Raw genomic sequence first — 23171 nt, 5'->3', positions numbered from 1 at the left:
GAAGAGCAGACCACACTCCCACTTCCACCGGCTTCTGCTGCTCGCTGCAAGTGCAGCGGGGATCACTGGCAGCCAGCAGCCGCCTTACCTGCTCCCGAGCGCCAGCACAGCCTGAGAAAAACTCAGGGGAAACGGCAATTTTGTTCCACGCTCTGGCGGAGAGGAGCCATGGGGGATTTGCACCGGCACGGATTTGACTCGGAACGCTGCCCCTGACTCGTGGATGTGTGCGGGGCTGAGGCTGGGGACTGCCCGCCGGGGGCGGGGGGAGCCCGCCGGGAGCGGAGCCCGGCGGGGCGGGCGGCGCTGCCGGAGCGCCGTGACAGACCGGCCGGGGCGGGATGGAGGGAGCCGCACGTCTCCCACTCCTGCCGCTAAGGCAGCTCCCTCGACTCGGAGGTAAGATGACTCTACATTGTGTTTGTCCTCCTCGGGTAACCCAGGTCCCAGGGGCACGCTGCTGTGCTAACGAGGGCGGTGGCTCGGGGCTGTGGCTCAGATCCTTGTACCCAAACCGGGCTGGAGCTTAACGCTGGCATCTGCTGCTTTACCCTCTCAATCACATTCTTTGCAAACTTCTCCTGGGGGGGCTGGGGGAGGAGAGAGACGTGGAGGGGGAGGGGGGAAACCCCAGGTGAGACCGCGCTCTTCAGATGCCGCAGCCCCTCGCTCCGATCCAGCCGGGCTTTGCGCCGGCCGGGAAGGCTGAAACACCTTCCTCCGGAGCAGAGCATCGCGCACCTCCCCGTCCCTGCCCCGCCGTAGCGGGCGGTTTGGTTTATCCAAAAACATTAACGGGACTGTTATTCCGGCGAAGGTGAAGCGGAGCGCGCTCCCGGCTCCCCGCGCCCGGGCCTGTGCGCGGGGTTAACGCGCCACCGTGAGGCGGCCGCGGGCCCCGCACCGAGCGCCCGCCGCGCTCCCGGAGCGCTCCCGCAGCCGAGCACAGGCGGGAGCGGAGACCCCGCCGCGGGGAGCCGGCAGTCCCCGGGACCCCGGGGTCAGCGCACGCCGCTCCCGCCCGCCCGCTCTCACGGGCCGGGGAAAGACGGGGAGACTTTAAGGAGATGGAAAGACACAAAGCGAAACCCCGACACCGGCGTTTTTCTCAGCCACCTGCCCCGGGACTCTCTCCCTCCTTCGCCTGTCTCCCTCGTCCTCCCCGGAGGTTTGGGGGGTGAGCAGGGCAAAGCGCACCCCGGCCCGCTCCTCTCGCCGGCACCGCTCCCGGTGACTCCCCTCCGACACCCCTGCTGGAAGGCAGTGTCCTCTCGGAGCATGTGCCAGAGAGCTCTCCTGTCTCCTCTACCCATCTTATGCCTCCTTCCCCTGCCAAAATCAGGCCAGTTGCACTGCCCGGGCTTTCCTAGAAGGTTTTGCTTCTCCAGTCATTTAGGTGATTTCAAGTCTGAGGCTGGGGGTTTAGTTTTGTTTTTTGGTTTTGGGTTTTGTTTTGTTTTTTTTTTCTTAATGGAGGGGGAAAGGAAAAAAAAAAAGGAAAGAAAAAAAGACTAGGCTGTTACAACAGTACCTGGGGTGACACTGCTAAAAGTTGTGGACTGAGCTCAGCACGATGAGTTTCTTAGGCATGAAAGCTATGGGAATGGATCTACTTTAGCAGACAGATCTTGTTATGTAGGGGCACAACACATCACAACATAGTGCAGTTCTTAACTCTACTCCAACAAAAAGCCTTAACCCGGAAGGGAGGGGGCTCCTCTTATGGGTCTTTCAGCAGCTGGTGGGATGGATGCTCTGCCCCAGCCACCGGAAAGCATCCATCATGTCAGTGCATCCTGGCACCCAGAAAAGCATTAACTGCACCGGCAAGGTTGAAGTCACCTAACTTAGCTTCAAGTTGCACTGGCCAAGTAAGCTCCACAAATGAATCAAGAGAACGCTAATAACAAGCTCAAAAAATGGCAATTACATTCAGCTGAGATTAGAAATCACATTAAGATTGGATCCCTGAAGCTTTGTAGGTATAGAGTAAAAGTGGAAAAACAGTAGCATGACTGTGGAAGATGCAAACATTCCCATTGAAATGCATCTGCTCCTCCTATTCTGGGTATTTAACCTAACAGCTGGATTTACCTATCTGTCATCTTATTAATTTTTCTACTCCCATCTCTGTACAACAGGATGAACATAAAACACCACCAACATATAAAAAAAGGAGCTCAAGATTAACAGCAATTTTAAACATACTTTTTCAGAAGCAACCCAAAGCCGTGCAAGAGGTGTTTAAAGCAATCGTCACAGTCATACTAAGGCACCTCTTCCTTGAGCACACACCTGTGTGGCCTCACATATTATACTGATATTCCCAGCTTCAGCTGGGAAGGAGGGGAAGATACACTGGCATAGCTATACCCGCACACAGGGTTGAGGAGCTGGGAGGGGACACGTCCTAGAGGACCCCCTTGCAGCCCGCAGTAGTCCTATTTTATACAGCCCAGAGTAAGCTGTAGGTCAGTGGTATAAACACGAAAGTTACAGAATATTTTCCCCTAGAACCTCAATCACAGAAAAACCTTTGCTAAACATGATGACTGCAACCCCCTATGAATTACTGTAAGGGTTTATCAGCACACCACAGTGCTTTTATTTCTTCACTAGCGATGCCCCGTTCTGACAACACATGCTAGAATTCCACAGAGCACATATAGGCTTTATATTGTGACACTGTATTTATTCCATCAGTTTATTTTGTTTCATACCCCCTCAAAAAAACCCACAAAAAACAAAAAAAATCTGCAATAGCAAAGCACAATTTTCAATGTCCCTGACTGAACTATTGTGCTACGAACAAGATACTGTTTAAAAAAACAAACAAACAAACAAACCCCAAACAAAAATATATTTTAAAAAACCCAACCCTGGAGGCTAGAATAAATAAACAAAGCTGTCTTTGACCTGAGGACTGGCCCACACTGCAAATAAATGCATTGCCACTAAGCCCCATATACATGCCACATGAACAGAAATAAAAGGAATCCTTGAGATAGGCCAATGATTTTGTATTTTATATTACTATCACTGTGCACTTATAAATTGCATTGGTTTCAAGATGTTCCTGTGAATTTGTGATAATATGGCCTAATCTTGTAGGCTTCTGTCACTGTTAGTTGTTTCACCCAGAAACTCAAGTCCTGTGCATGTAAAGTGCATGCTTCTTATTAAGAGAAACAAAATGATGATGCCAGAAAGGATTAACAGTTTCAAAAACATCAAGACAAAAGGTTAAAATGTCTGCAGAGAAATTTTGGGGTACAAAGTTTTTTCAGACTGTCCAGTTTTACTTGGAGCTTATAAATATCATGGCACATCGCATGGGTAGTATGGCTGTCTCCTCCCTCCTTTCCTCTTAGGGCACATTTTCTAACCCAAATATGCAGTAAGAACTTCTTGCAACAAAGTTGACTAAGAAGCAAATCACTGTATAAATCTTTCAAAACATGTTTAAATATAGCTTACTAAACTGGGAATATTGGGTAGAAACTGCTGAAAGTATTCATACTGTTAGAAACTAAAATGCGATGTGATCTCAACATATTTGATAATTCAATTACATGAGAAGTTTTTCCAATGTAGTATCAAATTTAAGACTAAAGTGAAGTAAATGTTATTCGACTGTTTTGGAATCTTCCTAAGACAAATGACTCAAAGGTGTTTTATTTCCTATTTGAATCAATTATCAATAAGTCTTATACATGGGAATCATGCATAGTGAATAGAAAACACACTTTTTTAATAAATAAAAGTTAGACTGAATAAAATTACTATGTTTGGAGAGCAAAGTTCACTATTTTTTAAGTCATTGCAATCTATATAATTATGAAGTAACTTGAATAAGGCATCTTACATTGGTCCTAAATGTTTTACTCAAGTAAAACACTCATTGATTCCAATGTGAGTGTTGCCTGAGTAATAGAGTTCCCTGTCAGACTGTTAAAATCAGCTAACTTCTAAGAGCCTGCAGATTGATGGAATAACAAGATTATACTAAAGGTATGTATTTAATATGGGAAAAAAAAATATTCAAGTTACCAGGCAAAGCTTTTCCACATTTACAATAAAAGAAGGCAGTAATATAAGTAGATATTTTTAGGGGGGTGTCATGCAGACACTTAAGCTTGTGACTTTATTTATGTAAGTCATGGCAGTGAATCAGTACTCTTATATCACAAGCATTAGAGGTTTAGCATCTAGGACAATAGAAATAGGAATAAATTTGCTTTAAATATTCCTCTAGCAAAACAAGACTGTTTTTAAATCAATTGCAGTGGATTACACTGTAAGAGTTATTTTAGAATGTCATGTTTAAAAGTTTGTGAGTGATGATATACATTCTCTTTGTTTTGAGTGAATAATCTCTTCATCAACATTACGTAGCAGAGTTATATTTTAAATTGTTCTCACAAAAAATCAGAATTCCTTCACAGAAAACCAACATCAGACAAACAAAAGACACTGACATACCCCTTTTTCTGATTTTTTTTTTAAAACTAAAGTATTAAAAGCTTAATTCTAATAAGAATATTAAGTAAATAAATGTTAACTCTTCAGTGGTATTAGCATAGTTGAAATAGTAGTTTATAAATTTTTGAGAGCATCAGCATCATGATATGGTTGTCATAGAAACTGCAACAATATGTCATTTCAATTAATTTTACATGTAGCAATGCTGAGGTCCATGTAACAATTCTTTTAGGAAGTTCTAGAAGTAAATATTGAAAAGCAGGAACAAAACAATTAATAGGTAATGGTACTCTTCAATTATTATTTAGTTAACAAAACAAGGAGAAACGTAAATTATTCTAAAATAATAACTATGCTGGAGAGACTAGTTAAGCAGACTTTGACTTTAAAAACACCAAAATTAAAAGATGAAAGCTATGGAAACATTCAGACTTAAGTGAAAAAAAGTATCGTCTCCCACTGAAGGAGATTTTAAAAAAAAACTATGTAAAAAAAAGATTTATTCCTGTTCAAGAAATATAAAACATGAAATAGTTTTAAATCATGAATGTTGCTTTTGTGTGTGCAAGAAGCAAAAAGTCAAATGTTACAAATCCAAGACCATAATACAAGATTTTCAAAAAAGCTTTAAAGGTAGGAAATGTAACATGAATAGATTTATTTTTCCTGTATAATGCAGCTACTGTGTGTTATGAATGCTACCTTAAGTAAATCATTGCCAGACACACTCAACTGACATTAATGACTTGATTTTTAGAACAGAAAAGCTTACCAAAATAAAGGCAGTATTTTTAAAAAAATAATAATTGTGTTGTAGCAGTGTGAAATTTATTTTTTTATTCTTTCTTTTTATAGGACAGTATGAATATATACTCTCATTTTCTTATTGTATACATACGATACAATACCTAATGCAATAGTTTATACATGAAAGAAAATACTGAGCAGATTGTAACGGGAAAAAAATTTAGATTTTCAACACATTTTACACAGCAATCAATAATTACATGGTATATTTTGTTTAAATTTAATGAGTTGCCACGCAGACTAGAATGTGCAAGACCTTTCAAGCTGAGATGTGAAACAAGCTGTTTGTAAGTAAATACAAACTATCAATATTAAAAACAAAACAAAAAAGGGAAAGGAAAAAAAGGAGAAAGCCCACAGCCTACGGAAGCTATCTGCAGTGAAAAAGGAGAAGCATCTAGAGCTCTCCTTTCTGATAGGATTAAGGAATGCTACAAAAGAAGCATTTAAATCTCTAGTTTTCCCTGACAATTAACAATGAAAAGCAGATGTTTACAAAGCTATTTTACATGCTCGTTTATAAGATGCTAAAAGATGGTTTGTGGATGGTAAGAAGGAAGAGCTGGATAACTGCTTGTCTGGTGTATATTTAAAAGCATTTTCATTGGCTCAGTTATTGTTAATAATGAAAGAAACACTTTGTGCTGTATAGCTGTGACTATAGAAAACTGCCATCGTAAAGTCCTCAACAAACTCTTAAGATGCAATTTACAAAGATAATAATAACACAGAATTATTTCACTTCTCTGAATGCTACACATTTGCATACCAGGACTGTGTACAATATACTCATAATGCACATTCATAACAACAAGGACTTCTTAACATTGCAAAAGCACAAGATCTGTGCATTAAAAATCCACAGTTCCAAGTTTTCCTTTTTGGTGGGAAACCATTTGTATAAACCAGATGCTCTGCATCTACACAGAGTAAGCCCACGTTCAGCTCTACACCTTAATTGAATGGGATCATATCACGAAAATTATGGAACATGTAAGCTAGCAACAATATTAATAAATTCCCTCTCATACAGAAACATGGCCAATTAACTTCTCACACAAATTTAAGTAGAACTCTGGTCTATAACTGTGAGTCAGGATATGTGGGTTCTATTTCTGACTGTGCTACAAACCTATAGAGTGTTTTTGAACAAGTCACTTACACCAAGTCACTTGAGTAGGAAAAATGCTAAGAATGCCTGCCTTGAGCTCAACTTAGACAGATCCATATCTGCTTATATCGTATGCGTGTGAATGTGGGCATGTGTCTTTAAAAACCTGGGGCCTACTCTTTTTGGACTTTTCACCTTTTTATCATATTTTTCTACATAGAGGGAGATTCTTGGGGGACTAAATTCATAAAAGATTCCTAACATATCAATTATATTTATGCATAATGAGATTACCATTAAAAGTCTCAGCCCTGCAAAGATTCACAAGCACATTTCGCTTCACACATTTGTAGTAGTCCAATTTACTCTAATCAAATTATTCACTCTCTATAATTCTAGGCATCCAAACTTCTGCAGTATCAGGAACTAAGTTAATGGAATAGATAATGTGTAGAAATACTCATACAAGTTAGTAATGAGGCTCAGCCTTCACGCTCTTAAAGTCCTGCATCACATTTGATAGAAGGGTTTTTTAGGATATTGCTATTAGAATGTTCTGGTACAAGTAAGAGGATGTATACCTGACCTGACATTAAAAATTTTTGCTATCTTGTCATATATATTTTTTCAAACCAAACAAAACTCTCTTGCAACGTGTAAAATAATTCCAAAGCCTGCAGTTCTAATCATAAAAGGTACTCATAAATCAACTGGGTGTTGCCACCGTGCAAGCTGATTTTGGTTTTTACCTCAGCCACTGAATAAATTCTAATTTTTGTTAATGCTTATATTATTCCTACTACTTCTTCAGCTGTGAATGAATATCTTACACTAAAGTACAAAAATATTTAATTCATATTAGTTCGCCAGGTTTCATTTCCTCGATGGTCTCTTCTGCAACTCAAACTTCCCATCTACGGGATACTCTCTTGGACTAAAATTGCTCTATATATATGATGATATGCAAAGTAGGTCAAGTTTCCAACGTGCAGCTACAGCCATACTTAACTTCACCCAAATGGATACTGCTCACATGGTGAAAACTAAACATGCATAGAAATGTTTATAGAAATGGGGCTGAAAGTAGCAAACCGTCTTCCTGCCTTGGATGGATTTTTACCATAACACAAATTATTTACACAGAAATCTAACAGCAAGGGATAATTGAAAATATTTTGTCTACTTTTCAACAAAACACCATGGAGAAAATACCTTCCCAGCAGCTGCTATTGGTAGGGCAGAAAGGGACAAAAGAAGGAAACAGCCTCTCCCTCAGTCAGTAACAGCCTGGACTGATGTTGCACTAATGCCAAGTAGCAGAGCAGCCGATGCAACACAGCTCACGACTGCTGACTTCTTCTAGTACCACATTCCGCAGCCCAGAGACACAAAAGGTATCCTCCCTTCTCCCTCCCCTCCTTCCCACAGAAATCATACTCCTGGCTGGGTCCCTGACTGCTGGGCTGCCACAACCACAGGGGAGGGGTCACAATCTGCCTCTGCCTCAGGATTTTGCCGTTATTTTAATTTGATGGCATTTTAATGATATGGAATGGTTAGATTTTTCAAACTGCCATCTGAAATGTCTGTGATTAAGTGTTCTGTTCTGGGGGGGTTCATTTTCTTTTTATAAAAAATTTTTCTTTTTTTCTGGTTTGAACAATTCTTTCAATCAGCTTTCTCACTTATGCAATAGAAAGTTATGCCCAACGTTAGCATTATAGTTTTTTTTTTTTAATTAACTTATGAAATGTTTACAGTGTTCATCAAAGGAGCCCATGTCTCTAGAAGTTGAAATTAAAAGGAAAAACATGTTAAGCAAAAAGAGAGCACTTTAGAATCAATATGGTCACACACACCCCAAATGCCCAACTCTTATGATCAGCAAGCAATCATTTATTTAGTATGGCAATTTTCCACTTAAGCACTGAAACCTCAGCCTCGATTGTAAAGCGGTGTTCAAGTCATAATTCAGTCATAGTTTCTGCCTTTGCTTTTCTAGTTCTTTCTAGAATTTAGAGTTGCAAAGGAAATTGGTCATGTTATGGTTTTTAACGTACAATAAGGGGGGTTGAGTGTGGAATTAGCAGTGTATTATATTTGAATGCACTCAGCTATGGTAGCCACACACGATGAACCTTTTATAGAACATCCTCTGCAGTCATGTGTTCAGCACAGGTAGCAATTCCTGAAAAACAGCACAAAATTCTCTGACACACTTCCTAAGGTTCTGGGTCAAGGGAGGTTTAGCAAGGATTTGTCAAGGCCTATTTAACACAAGACTGAGATAGGAAAATACTAAAATCTGTGCTTTAAATGTAGTACACTATACCAAATCCTTTTTCCAATTCTAAAAAACTCAACCCTTTTCTATAGAGTATTTGGCACACTTGTTTTCCAAGAGTGAGATTCAAACTTTTCAAAGCCCTTACATGAGGAACTTGCTTCTTTTTGCTCAAAAAAAAAGAATGATACAAATCCTTTAATTTAGAGAGAAGCTTTATTTTGTGGAGAATATTAAGAGATTTTACTGTTGATATTTTCACATTAATATACATTATTTATCTCCACAGGGTGGCAAAAAAGAGAAAATTGCAAAGACTTACTGGGTGGCAGGAAGTGGGATTCGCTATAATCAACAGCAGCAGGGGATTCTTTGAGGTTGTGTTGAAAGATATATTCAAGATTTTAGCAGAAAGAAAATAATTGCATTTAATATTATGCTGGTGGGAAATAACATATGTTCAATCTTTTCCAGGTTTTATACTTACATTCAGATTTAGACTCTTGCCCTTTTGATGCAGAGATACAACTCCTTAAAATCTGTTTGTTTGTTTTTTTTTTTTAATTATTATTTTTAAGCACACTTATGCAAAGGATGTCCTGTTATTAGCCAGCTAGAGTTTTATGATGCTTGCAAATTTTACTTCAAAAACTTGCTAAGGTTTCATGAACATAATCAGTGAACAAAGTAAACAGCTCTATGTTCAACAAGCAAGCTATTACCAAAACATATTAGTTTCTAGCATTGTTTTATTTTAGATTTTTTAAATGTAAAACTCAAAAAAATTACATATTTTCTCAGATGTTTGCTTAAAATTTCATTGTTTCAAATCACTACACTTTTTAGAAATTCAGAACTTCTTTAAAATTAATGTAGTTCTGTCTGTATAAAGAGTAACTGCTAAGGTGATGAAATATTTGCAGTTAGTTAATACAAAAAAGCTGACAGTCATATAAAGGTTTTCCACAATTAAAGGGGATAAAAATTTGTGCATATGATAATTGAGCCTCAGTGTTAGTTTATATCTCATGTAAGTTTAGGAAATTAAAAGTAGCTGTCTAGTTTAAGCTGATTGTGCAGAATTCCTTTATAATCAAATACATACATACAGAGAGGTATCACCATAGAGTGGTGCAATAATGCTCTGTTTGCCCATGAATAACTGAAGTAAAAGAGAAACTGGCACTGGAGGAGTCTGTCCCTTTCTCCCAAATTAAAAAGCATCTAGACACAACTAATTCATGCTAGATACCTATATTTTAGAGACTAAAGCAAGTGAGATGAATTCTGTCTTGCACAATTATTGCAACCCTTGTCTAGTCTTACCATTTGCCTTTTGTCATTCCCTGCCTTGTGTTAGTCCAGAATGGGTACTTCAGGGCAGATCATTTTCTATGTAAAAGGCTAAAGGAACAGCGATCATTTACACCATATAGATTCAACTATTCCTCACCTATGAATTTAGTTGCACACTTCAGGCAACCATATAAAATTATTTTTCAATTAAAATCTGTTAAAGTCATATTTTTTTCATAACCCTATTGGTTTATTAATTTTCTGTGTAAACAGAAATATATATATATATATTTCTATTTATTTGTAAAAACACATCATAGACTTCTGGAATATGAAAAATGCCAGATCTGGACTTTATATTGACATGGATTTAGAGATGTCTACCAAAAGACTTAAAGTGGGAGTTGAGGGGGGGGAGGAGGAGGTGGGGGAAAACAATCTTCCATTCAAGAACAGTCTTCTTAAAAGTCATGTGAAGGCTAAACATTTGTAAAACATTACATTTGTAAAATGTAACATACACACTTCACAAGCCGCAATTCCATGGTTACTTTACATGTCTTAATGACTGGCATTTACTTTTTTTACTTTTTTATGTTTTTTAAAAAATATTTACTTTTCTCGCTCCATCCTCACTGCCAGCAGCAACATTACATGGCCACATATTCGGTCAGCTGAAGCAACTGCTGTGGATTTGGGGGGCAGGGAGAGGGGGTCTGTTGTGATTTGGAATAGCACAGCAGCACAAAAACTAGTGCTGGCACCAGAAGGAACAGCGCTGAGTGAATGAAAGCTGGTGCGGAGATCAGCTTTAAGAAAGAGTGGAACTGCAGCCTGAGGGTGGGATCCTACAGCACCTCAAGCCAACAAGCGTTCAGGTCAACAGAGCCTTGCCTCTCATCCTTTCTCTACCAACTAAGGCTGTCTATTCTTTCCCTTGCATCAGCACTAACACCCACACAGTGTGCAGAAGCCAGCCCAGGGAGGTTGCTTGTCTGTAAGCTAACCCCACAAAAGCAAAAAAAAAAAAAAAAAAAAAAAGAACAACGAAACAAAAAAACTTTTCAGCCAGATTTGCTCCAAGAAGCAATTCACTGAATGATCAGACAAGAGCTAGTGCCAGCACAGTGTAGAAGGTGGAAACACAGAGCCAGAGCCAATAGTGGAGAGGACAAGGCAGCCCAAACTTAGATCAACTCCAGCTGTGATGGACTCAGAGCCAGAGCCAGCCTGACTGCTTACAAGCTTCCTAAAACCTCTGCACTTTCTTTGAAAATGCTAAGATAGAATGAGTAAGTTTATAGAGTTGAAATTACCAAGATACCTAAGAAATAAAATCAGGATGCTTACTTAAACACTGGTCACAAAGCAAGAAAAAAGCCTCATGCCTTAAAGCTATCTAGCAGAATTTTTGTAGAATGTAACAGGCAAGGACAAATCATTCCCGAGCTACACAGATCACTCCTGTGAGTCGATTTCTCCTTTCTAAGCCTTCACTGTGTAGTTTTGGATTGAGAAGAAGACCTTAGCAGTGATTTCAGTATGTATTACTCACTATTTAGAGAACTCCATATCATCATCACTATAAAACACATTATTTTACATATTATGTTTTGTAATGTTTGCGACGTTAGCACAGAGATGAGAAGATAAGGCAGCTTGGAAACGACTGAAACCAAGAACACCAGAAGCTCTAGCATTTAGAAAAATCAACAGTGAGGAAGACAGTACTTCTTTTCTCTATGCAAGTATCTAAACTCTACCATTCCACACCCACAAAAATATGAATCTTTTGTTACCTAAGCATATAAGTTTTTAGAACAAACAGATTTAATCTGGCTTAAGTTTGTAAGGGCAACTACACAGACATGATGAAGTGTTGAAAAACTGAATTTAAAAGAAAGGAGGAAAATATTTAGGAGATAAAAAAATAAACAACAAAAAGATTTCTGATATTACAATCACACTGTAAATAAAAGAAACAGAGTCTAATATGCTGACTACAGTAACAATATTAAAAAAAAAAATCCTTGTAAAAGATAGATTTGGAAATTGCAGACAAAAGCTTCAGGGAAATTATAAAGGATTGGTGTGTTAATTCCTGAAAGAGAATAGGCTACTTGCAAGTACAGAAATAAATAGATATTAGCCAGTAGGTTTAGCTTTCCCCTTGCAGCTTGTACTGGTTGGAAGGAAGATAAAATCTGTAACTGGTTTAGAGGAAACCACCTAAAACAATATTAGAGAGGTTTATATTGACTACCTGACTCGCCAAGAAGGCCCAGAATGAAGGATTCTAACAGACTGATAGCAGACAGGTCTTTGAATCTAAGATAAATCAGTATTTACAGACACATTTGTGCTCCCACTGTTGTAGTATCTTCCTCTCTTCTGCTGACAACTTAGGAAATAAGTATAAATTATATGAAGACACAAAAAAGATTTACAAAACTTAAGTAGAGTAGTCAGGCTATGTTAAAGGTTAGCAGAAACATTGGATCACATGATGGGATAAAAATGCCTGCTTCTGGAGGCCAGCAGTGGAGAGCACTGAGGAAAGAGTACAAAGGATACTTCCTTACAGGGGGAAATGCTGGAAAACAGCTATCAGAGGAATTCAAAGAAGAGAAGAGAGAGGAAAAGTAATTCACATGCAATCAATAAATTTTCAGATTTGGAGAATTATTGGTTGATAGTTTTCTAGAAATAAAAATTCTCAAAAATAGAAGTTTCATGTGGGATTTTCTGTTGGTCATGTGTACAGCTACTGAGGGGAAAGGTAAGGAACTCGATTTCTGAAGATTTGATAACTGGCCTACCCTGGCCCAAATAATAAAAGCAAAGTTCAGTTCAGTTAATCCAGTTTGGATGTGTATTCATTTGTTGTTGTTAGCAGCATTGCTATACTTTCTGTCTTTTTGAGCAAGCAGAAAGAAACCTGGGAAGGGAAAGATACATGGCCTGGGGAAGAATAGGATGGCATCTCTGAGCCTGGGAGCGGGCTTTGGGTATACAGCTACAATAACACCTGCAAATCCCATGTCTTTCTGCTCAGCTTTGTTTATACACATTTGGTAGCAGTCCTCAGAACCGAAGTTTTGTTAGTCCAGCAGATCAAGTCTGTTGAACTCAAACTGCCTGCAGGAGCACAGCCCAAGGTTTGAGCCACACTTAGTGGATAGACTTCACTAAATTCAACATCTGATTCATTAGATTCAACGTATTTCGTTAGGGAATTTTTTAATTTTTATTAAAAAAACAAACAACCCTCCCACAAAACAAAACAAAACATAACAAAGCATCGTTTCTTCTTAACAGCATGAAGGTAGTAAAACATATGAATAAGAATACAAAGACCACAGAATCTCTTTCCTATCTACAGTACTTTAATCTAGAAACTACAGCTCTTGTCCAAGCCAGTCATCACCGAGTGGAGTGCCCAGATTTTAACCAATAGTCTGTTTAATCAGTGTGTGTGGGTGTACAACTGTGTTGTACAACAATGTGTACAACAATGACTTTCCCCTTCCAGGTATCTGTTGAACACAGAGACTTCATTAAAGCAGATTGCAAAGAAAAAATTGTGCAACAATATTTGCCTTTCAGGTTGCAGTGAAGCCTGGAACTGCTCTGGTCAGAGCAGATGATACAGGCAGTGTTTTGCAGCTACCCCATGCTGTGGACCATGGGGTTGTTCAGTCCAGAATGCTTCCTTACACTCCTACATCACAGCAAATTATGATTTACAATAATACAATTATAAAGTAACCACCTTAATTTACTAAATCATTTATAGTATTCCAAAAAAGTAACGTTTTTCTTACCTAAAATCTAAAACATTATTACAAGTGGGCAGAGATCACTGATCTTCTTTTGTACTGAGTTCATGATATCAAATGTCCTATTTATTGAGTGTTGGTCACTGGGATAATTCATGGGTAATCAGTGATTTTTTAAAATCTGCTGGATTGTCACTCAACTCCTGTAATACCTTAAGAAATGTGTCTTTGCCTGATGAGATGTTTTGGTACCATAAAAAGGAAGTTATAAAAAAAAAGTCAAAACACAGTGAATTAAAGATTTGCAATTGCATATCAGTGCAGCAAATATAAATTGCCCTATTTTAGTATTATAAAATATGTAAAGTAGATAACCAGCAAGTCAGGACACTAGAAACTAAGGTTGCCTTTTTTTTTTTTAACAGACTGAACCCATCTTAAACTCACCCAAAATCTTAGCTCTCCTGAGGAAAGACAGATAAAAGGTTAAATCTGTAGACAACAAAGAGAAATCCAAACAAATTCCTCCATCCTAAATGGTCACCAGGATTACAAATCAACTAATTACAATGCAAGCATATGAACTGGGTTGCTTATAAGCAGTGTGTAAATTTAAAACTTCTCTACAATGAAGGTTAATGTTTTATGCACACTGTCCTGTACTAGGACATCTTTTCCTGCACAACTATTAAAAGTATTTACAAGTATATATACTCTCTGCATGTTTCTCAGGAATTATACATTTGAAAATTTGAAGTTAAGAATTCTCAATTAAATTACAAATAGTTACAAACTGTTTCTTGGTGTCTTTCTTACAGTTTTAAGGTTATTTTAAAAACACAGCAGTTACCTATTGACACACTGAAAAGTTATACTTTAAAATGGAAACAGTTATGGTTCCAATCTGCTACTCATACCATACAAAAATAACAGATATACATAATTCCAGTAGGCACTGTACCTTATTATCTTAGCCTTTACCAAGAAAAACATTTTCAAGTAATTTTTTTTTTACCATAAGTTTATGAACTAAAGTTGGAAAGGTGACTTATAAGCCAAATAAACAACTTCTCTATCAATGACTTTCCCCTTGCTTCCAGGTGTCTATTGAACACAGAGACTTCATTAAAGCAGATTGCAAAGAAAAAATTGTGCAACAATATTTGCCTTTCAGGTTGCAGTTTTAATATACTTCAATATATTATCACATACTTCCAAATAAGTAAACAGTAACCTTATATTTAGAATTCCTTACTTTTTTTCATCACTAAAAAGTATAAAGAACCTAAAAAATAATTGTTCTTTTAATATTGTGAATACTAATTTCATTGATAGCAAAATGAACTTAATTATATTGCTGTCCAAGAATAACAAAACCACCATCAAAGATAAAAATAGATGTTGTTTGTATGTTAATTTCATTACATATGGAAAGGATTGTTACTTCTGTTTAGCTGTTCAAAATTCAGAATCCATTTTTATCACCCCAATGTAATAAATTTAGTCACTTTTAGCTGTGATACAAAATGACCAAAGACTAGAAAGCCTAACCTACAACTGCATCCCATTCTAGCAGGCACTACTCATAGACAGAAGATGCACAGTAAAAGGCAGATTCTATCCTGAAAAGTCCAAAGCTTAACAGACAAGAGAAACAGAAGGCGTGAGAAAAGAATGTAATGCCTAAATAAAGGTATGGAATGTGGGGCAAAGAGAAGGTAAGCAAATGGCTCATGGTCACAGAGGAAGACTGTGGCAGAGCCAGAAATTACACCAGATCTCGCACTCTGTTACACCAGATCTCACTGTCCTCTAACACATCAGTATTCCTGTCTGCATGCATATGACTTTGTTGCTTTTCTGCAGGTCTTCAGTTTTATTAAAACCCAGAACGAGATAAACAATATATCTAAGATGTCTACTCACTTCTTCAAATTAAAACCTGACCATTACCAGGCTAAGCAGCAAGTCCCAAGCACCAGCTGTCAAGCATCTCTTATTTGCTATTATTGCTAGTAAGAAAGATATTTTTTCACTCAGTGTGTATGACAGAAAATCTAAAATAACAAATTTTAACTAGTGAGTAAGGAAAGAAAATATAACCTGAATGTTTCCTTTGACATCTTAAAATGGAAATCACATAGTTATGACAAGGGAAATTAATTTCTAGCATTAATATCCTCTTTGTATTCCTAATTTTTAGTTCACACATTCACCTAACAAGAAATATGTAGCACATAATACATCTAATCCCACTGCATTATAATAATTATATTACAGAACACACACATTTGCATTCTTAACTGGTTATATATATATATGTATCTATATTCATGTGCAGGGAGACACAGGAAGACAAATACATATATAGAATACATTAATGATTATACTTTCTGAAGAAATCTAAACATTCTGAAAAAGGAAAAAAATACCTTGCTTGACCACACTAATTACCTATTAGTGAGCTGTTAATTAAGACTTAGGAAAATACACAATTACAAGTTTTACTATAAATTTTTTTTCAAGAAAAACCTTTGCTGATTACATTTCCAATAATAGAAACTAAATATTTTCCTTCTATCTGAATAGTAGATTTATCTTTTTGTTTAAGTGTTTTAACGTTTTTAATCTCAAAAATAACACCAGCATAAGTAAAACCAATTCAGAGCATTCTAACACTTACAAGTGAAATTAGTGCCTGTAATTAAAAAAAAAAAAGCTAATGGGGACCAGCACAGCAAAAAAAAAAAAAAGTGTTTTTCATGGTCTTTCTGACACACCTCTTCCTATGTCAAACTGTGCAATGCTCTCTTCCACTGGCTATTTTTCTAATCCTAATCCTTGTCTCCACGACAGAAGCGACAAGTTTCACGGCACTCAAAGCAAAACTGATCAGTAGTACAGATGTAAGCTCAGAGAAGGTCAAAACACTCATGGAAATTGGAAAACCAAAGCCCACTCCAAGATATAGCACCACACCTTAACACGACTTCAGACAAAGCTCCCCTTCTCACCTCTGTGTTGTCACCTTTGACCAACAACTTTGTCCTGCTTCAAACACACACAGGTATCACCACTGCAGCCAGCAAGCTGCTGTTGAGGCCAGGTATTCACAAACTGATAGTTTTAAATAATGGCAACGCTGTTTGGCAGAGATGTTAAACGAGATAAACGATTTATTCTGTTGAGCTCCATACAGATGTACGAGAGCCACCAAAGCCCTGAGAGGATTCTGCAGCACTGCACCTGCTGTCCCTGATGGGTAAATTCAGAACAATATTTCAACAAAAGGTAAGATTTTATTTTAGGTGTAACTTACCCTTTTCCTTTCTGCTGTATTTCTGCAGGCATTTTTGCCCACCATTGTACTTCAACTATCACCAAATTACATGTTTTGTTGTTTTGTTCAGCAGAGATTTTGTCATTGTTGTTGCCTAAGGACACCAGCCAGAACAATAAACAGTTCCAAATAAGTTTCCCTTACACAGCCTCGGACATGATAAAAACTTAGCTGCTCAAGTCTGATCACACATGAAATGTGTTTGAACTTTGTCAGTCCTTAAAACAAAAAGTTTTCATTTATCCTGACAGAAACATGAGAAAATCTAGATTTAAATTTTCCGTGGTTTTGTTTTTTTTTTTTTTTTAAAGCCCCATAACTGTAAAACAGAACTAAATGTTGTATTTCTCAATGGTAGTCAAGGAGAACACTCAGAAAGCTCATTTAAAACAGAAACTACATATATGAAATAAAATGCATAGACTTGTCAAACAGAAAGAATATTATAACAGCAGATACAGGGCTGTTCCTTTTTACTTTCACTAGTCCACAGTTCTCCTGATTTGCATTAACTAGATTGCTGCCAGTGGTAAGTCTCTTCACATTTGACATGAAAATTAACAGAAGACTAATTTTAGGATTTGAAACATCCTTCTATATCATACAGGGTTTTTTTTTTCAATATGCAAAACATTTTCCTCCTCAATATCAAGGGGAAAACAGACATTCATTATCTAAGTTCCTCTTTAAAATTCTAGCTCTTCTGCATTTCTCCATTTAAGGACAGTTGGCCATCAGTAGAGAACAGAGAGTTGAAATTGTTAAAATAATTGACAGAAAACTGTGCAGACTCCAAAAGGCTTTCTTGAATGGATGTCTCCTAAATCAAATATTAGAGCTTTTCCTTGAGTTTATAACGTGTGATATAGTCCAATGGTTTGTTCATTACAGTAATTTTCCTTCCCTTCTGTTTTCAAGGGTTTTTTTCTATCTTCAAGGGTTTTTTTCTGTCTTTAGCACACATTTGAATCTATTCCCTTCCTTATATCACAGAATATATGGTAAGAGCTTAGCAAATAAACAATTTAGGGGAAGAACAATTTAGGGGAAGAGATTATCCAATAAACGCTTTTGTAAATGTTCCAGAATAAGTTACATCACTCACAAAGCACCCAAATAAATGGCTATTGCACTGATACATTCAGCATCTTTAACACTCTTCGCAGCAAACCAAAGTTGTTTAAACAGTTGAAAATGCAGAGAGCAGCCTATATTCGTCCACCTCAAATACAACTGCTTCAGCAGCATGTCTTCAGTGAGGTTTTCAGACTCACTAAGTAGAGATTCCTGGAAGACATCAGCTTTTTTGAAGAGCACCATTACCCAATATGAAATATTTTTCAAATCCCAACACCTAGTGCAGCCTTACTGTAGCTTTACAAGTAATCACATGCACCTTTCAAAAATAATAAAACGCATCTTGTAATGGCCCACTGAGTGCTGCCAATGTGCCATCACTGCTGTACCTACAGAAAAACAGCGATACAAAACGAGGACTTGATTTACCCCCCACACAAAGAACGTCTGTCACATAACTGCAATAAAAACTCTGACCTCTCGAGTCCTTATGCCTTAACCACTCGACCAACATAAACACCCCCACACACACTCCTTAATAATTATTGCCTAAGAAATAAACGTGGCATAGTTGCAAAACTGTAGCACAGATAGACTGAAATAACTCTTCAGCTGCTTGTACTTACAGATATAAACAGTGCGCAGTTCATAATCCACCTGGAGTTTTCAGAAGGTTTTGATGTCAATGCTGTTCAAACACATCCTCTAAAATGTTGAGTCTATAATCCCTCAATATGTGTCAGATAAAGGATTTCTTATTGATTTGAGGTCAGGATTTCAGCATAGTGAAACTCATGCAAACGTAAGGCTTTTTATGTTGTTTCTTTTCCTTTGTCTGGCTACTGCTTTTTCACTTTTAAACATGCAATCTGTGATCCACAAGACTTAGGAAAAAATCCAAAACTGTTTTCTTTGTAATTCAGTACATCCAGATAAAACCATGCTAGAAGGTTATTATTGATGCCTTGTTTGCTCATGCTATACTCACAATCTATTATATGTAATCCCTGGATATTCTGAAGAATCATTGCTAAAATTAAAGAACCTTTGTTTGAATTTAAAGTTTTGGTGAGCAAAAGGCATCTGCTAATAGAAGACAAGCTTAGAAAAAACCTGCAGAGAACTGTCCTTCCTTACTGCCACTGCTTTTGCAAACTAGCCACAAAAAAAAAATCATGCTAGGGAACATCAACAAATTGGTTCAGGTGCCTAGGATTAACATTCACAGTGTTTTCCTGGGACATATCTTGCCCTCCTAAACACACACAGTGTTGCATCATTAACTCATTATAATTATTTAAGAACCGATCACCTGTGATAGGCTGCAACTAACAGTCTGTTTTGTAAACTAAGCAAGTTTATTCCTGCTCTGTGTTCATGCAATGCTTAAGATTTGCCTACATACAAAAGTTGTGCTTAATTACACTGATTTCATTTAATCAGCTCAAACCCTGCACTCTGATGAGATCATAAGGTTGCTTTCTACATATGAAGTTCCTCATTGGGGAAGATGGACACGACCCTTCTGTACAACTACAGTTGCATCCATATCTTGGTTACACCTGCACAATTACTTCAATAAAACATAACGTGAAATACTTACACTGCTCTAGAACCCATGTTCAGAACAGAACGTACAGCTGGAAAAGTAGGTGGCCCTTGGAAATTTTGGTAAGAGATTTTATTAGGACTTAAAATACTTTTTATTGGTGTGTATTGTTTGAGAGCTCACGGAAAGTTTCAGATATAATAGTCGGTCTCTAGCTGAGTACTGGCAGAACCAACTTCCTGAGTTTCTGTGGCATCCCAATAGCTGAGAAGGTGCTGTAATTTTCACAGCAAACAATCCCCAACTTTGGATGCTTTTAAATAGCATTCAGGATGCATTTCTATCTGTTGCTGAGAAAACTGAAAGACTAAAGATGCAAGATCACCTGAGCCAACAAATGCTAGTAAATATTTGAAATTTCAGAAACTGTTGAAAATGTTTCAGAATTTCCTTCAACTTAGGATGAGGTTTTTTTCAGTAGATTGCAAAATGTAATGGTTCTTTCCTGCCTGGTAGCACTGAACTATAAAAACAATGTGAAACACTAATAATTTGAAATTTTCTTAATGGAAATATCTAATAGGAAGCTTTAATCACTGATGACATTGCTATTTTTATAACTGAGCAGTAAACTGTTCTAGGTATAGAGGAAAAATAAGATTTAGATATTACAAAAACCTACAATATGTAGTTTCATAAATGGAATTTCAACAGCTGTAAAATGTTTTAATAAACAAATTGCTCCGTAAGCAGTGGAAATGTTCATAGTGTGGCTTCCATCTGACTTGTGCTGTTCCACACTCGTGTGGCTCCCACCACAGTAATTGCCATTTGCTGCATGTACACCCTGTGGGCTCTCCCTCCACTTTCCCCTGACCACAGGCAACACCACGAGCTCTGGTTCCCGTTAGAGCTTCCCCAGGGAATGCAGTGGGGTACTCAGATAGGAGCTGGGCAAGACGCAGCACATGATTCATACAGCAGTGAGGACAAGCTGCCTGGCTGGCTATAGATACTGCTGCATTCATTCTGCAGCAGTATCTATCACTGGATCACTCCCTTTCCCTATCTAGTCACCTTTTTTTTTTTTTTCTAAAGCTCACAGAAACTTGAAACGCTTCAAACACTGCCCCACTGTCAAATTCTATCCAAATCTGCCAACATTTTCTGAGATACAGACTGGCACAGACACTGCAGATGTGTTTCTATCTGAAATCAGATTGAAATACACTAGATGATGAGAATGAATATATCTATTTTCTTCTGGAGATAAGTGGTTGTCCTGCTTTTCTGCTCCCAGGCTCCTAAACGTTGTTCCTCTGTGTCTGGATAATGCAAGAGGTCTCACATTGCACCCTGACAATAGCTGGTAGTAGAATGCTCTATCCAAAGATTTGTTAAATTCCACCATCATCAACGTTTCTAAGCAATCCTCTGCTCCAGTGGTATAAAAAGATTATTAACTACATGGGTATAATGACAGAAACCTTTTAAATACTAACAGACTGTAAAAGCAGTATGTTATAGACTCAAAATACTCGGCACAAGGTTATGGAATATATGAGTTTTCAGTGTTGGATAAATAACATTGTTTGCATGTGGAAATTTTTAGGTATAATATTATTTCTTCACAAAATGCCTGTAGATTCAGAGAGACAAAAACTCAGCAAGAAGTAAGGCATATCTTCAAATACATATATATATATATGCAAATGAAAGAATGTATGCAAAAGATTGTTTGCTGCTACTCGTGTTATATACAGAGTATAGATGCATATTCACTTATGAATTAAATATCCTGTGAAATTCAGTGTAAGATAATGAAAATACAGACGGAGCATTTGGACTTCTCACTCAAATTCCTGTTATTGACTGTAAAGCAAAAATGGTCTGAAATGGCCAAACCTGTCTTCAACAGACACTGCTTTTTTTAACTAGATAGATGAAATATACACATAGCCTAAAAACTTTCATGTTATAAATCACTTCAAAAATAATGATGGATTTATAGCTCCCTCTCAAATAGTGCAAACGAGCACTACTCTAATCCAAATCACTGGGACCAGGCAGGTTGCATGATACACCCTCAATCCAGACCATTCAGATCCATCCAAGTATCAGCACTGAAAGTTATTAGCAAGGCATAAAGTATTTGGAACTGTAGTATATTTACTATTGTTCACATTTTAAATGTTGTTTTAAACATTTGGTAACTTTCTGAAGTTTTAGTAAGGAACATTCGGTGGTTATTAAATCACTCCCCACCCTGTTGCTCTACAGGACAACACTACACGCTCTTAAAGGCTTGGGTGGCCTAACAGAGTCTGTGGCTGTTCTCGGACTTCCCTTGCTAGATATATTTACCTTACTCCTACCATTTCATATGGAATCATTTGTTGGTTTCAGTGCCATTCCTTCTTCTGAGGCTGAACTTTCACTTTATTTATTTTTTATCTTTTAGATTAATTTTGCCTCTGCGGGGATGGATAAAGAAATTGAAGAACTGACTCCAAATGTAAATTCCTATGCTTCCATCTCTTTCTGAGAACCCTCTAGATTAGCAGGCACGTTATGAAAAGCACAATGACAGATTCCTTTTGTGCAGTGACTTCTCTTCAGATCCCACAAATAAGCACCAAAAAAATTCTCAACTAATATGGAATTTCAGCTCAGATGGTCACAAATTAACCAGAAAAGGGTGTACGTTCGTTTAAACAAATTACACGCATTTTCCATTTTTGGTCTATAGCATAAAAAAATTAGTTAATTTTAAATGCAAAACTTTGTACAGCATGCAAATCATGTCTGTATGTCAAAGTAAAATAACAAACCTAATGAGGAATGTTAAAAAAGTAAGACCCATTAGTTTAAAGATACATGGAAGCAGCCAAAGATGACAAACATGCATAAAATTCAAAACATGATGGAAAAGGGAACAAGCACTGAACCACATAAATCAGTGTTTTGAATTCTATTTCTCTGTGGGTATAATTGTACCTTAGTTTCTTATAATGATTTATTGAGGTAAATAGTCTGTATGGTTTAACAGCTACAGCTTCAAAGTGTCAGGCACAGACTCTCCTTTATTCATGAGGCAGCTGAGTATTGGGATGTGAATCAGCTTCTGTATTCTGGGACTTGGCAAAGTTTGTTTTTAAGGTCCTTATAAAGGATTCATGTTGATGCAGCCATTCAAATGTGAAAAACACTGATGAAATAGGAAAGCTTTACAGTAATTCTGGGGGAAAAAAGTAAAAACACTGAAATAAACCATTCAGAATTACCTTCAGCAAAAGAAAGGAACATCCAGAGTTAATTTTAATACAGTCTATCGTTTTGGGAAACACAGAAAGAAACTAATTTCTTGATGAAGTACAAAAGTGTGATGGGATTTCAGAATTTACTTTTAAGTTGAAATAAAATAAAGTACAAAAGAAGAAATGGTA

The 23171-nt window shown here is 37.5% G+C and overlaps 1 long non-coding RNA gene across 1 annotated transcript; it reads left to right on the top strand.

The window, feature by feature from the left end:
• The first annotated feature begins 308 nt into the window (after window positions 1-308).
• On the top strand, window positions 309-23171 carry LOC113996294. Its single transcript, XR_003543703.2, has 3 exons — window positions 309-399; window positions 16949-17050; window positions 22187-23171. It is a non-coding gene; the product is annotated as an uncharacterized LOC113996294 (long non-coding RNA).

Source organism: Pipra filicauda, unplaced genomic scaffold (assembly GCF_003945595.2).
Source record: "Pipra filicauda isolate LSUMZ 115617 unplaced genomic scaffold, ASM394559v2 scaffold26_size5592650_pilon, whole genome shotgun sequence".
Classification (NCBI taxonomy): domain Eukaryota; kingdom Metazoa; phylum Chordata; class Aves; order Passeriformes; family Pipridae; genus Pipra; species Pipra filicauda.
This window is presented reverse-complemented; position numbering and strand designations above follow the sequence as displayed.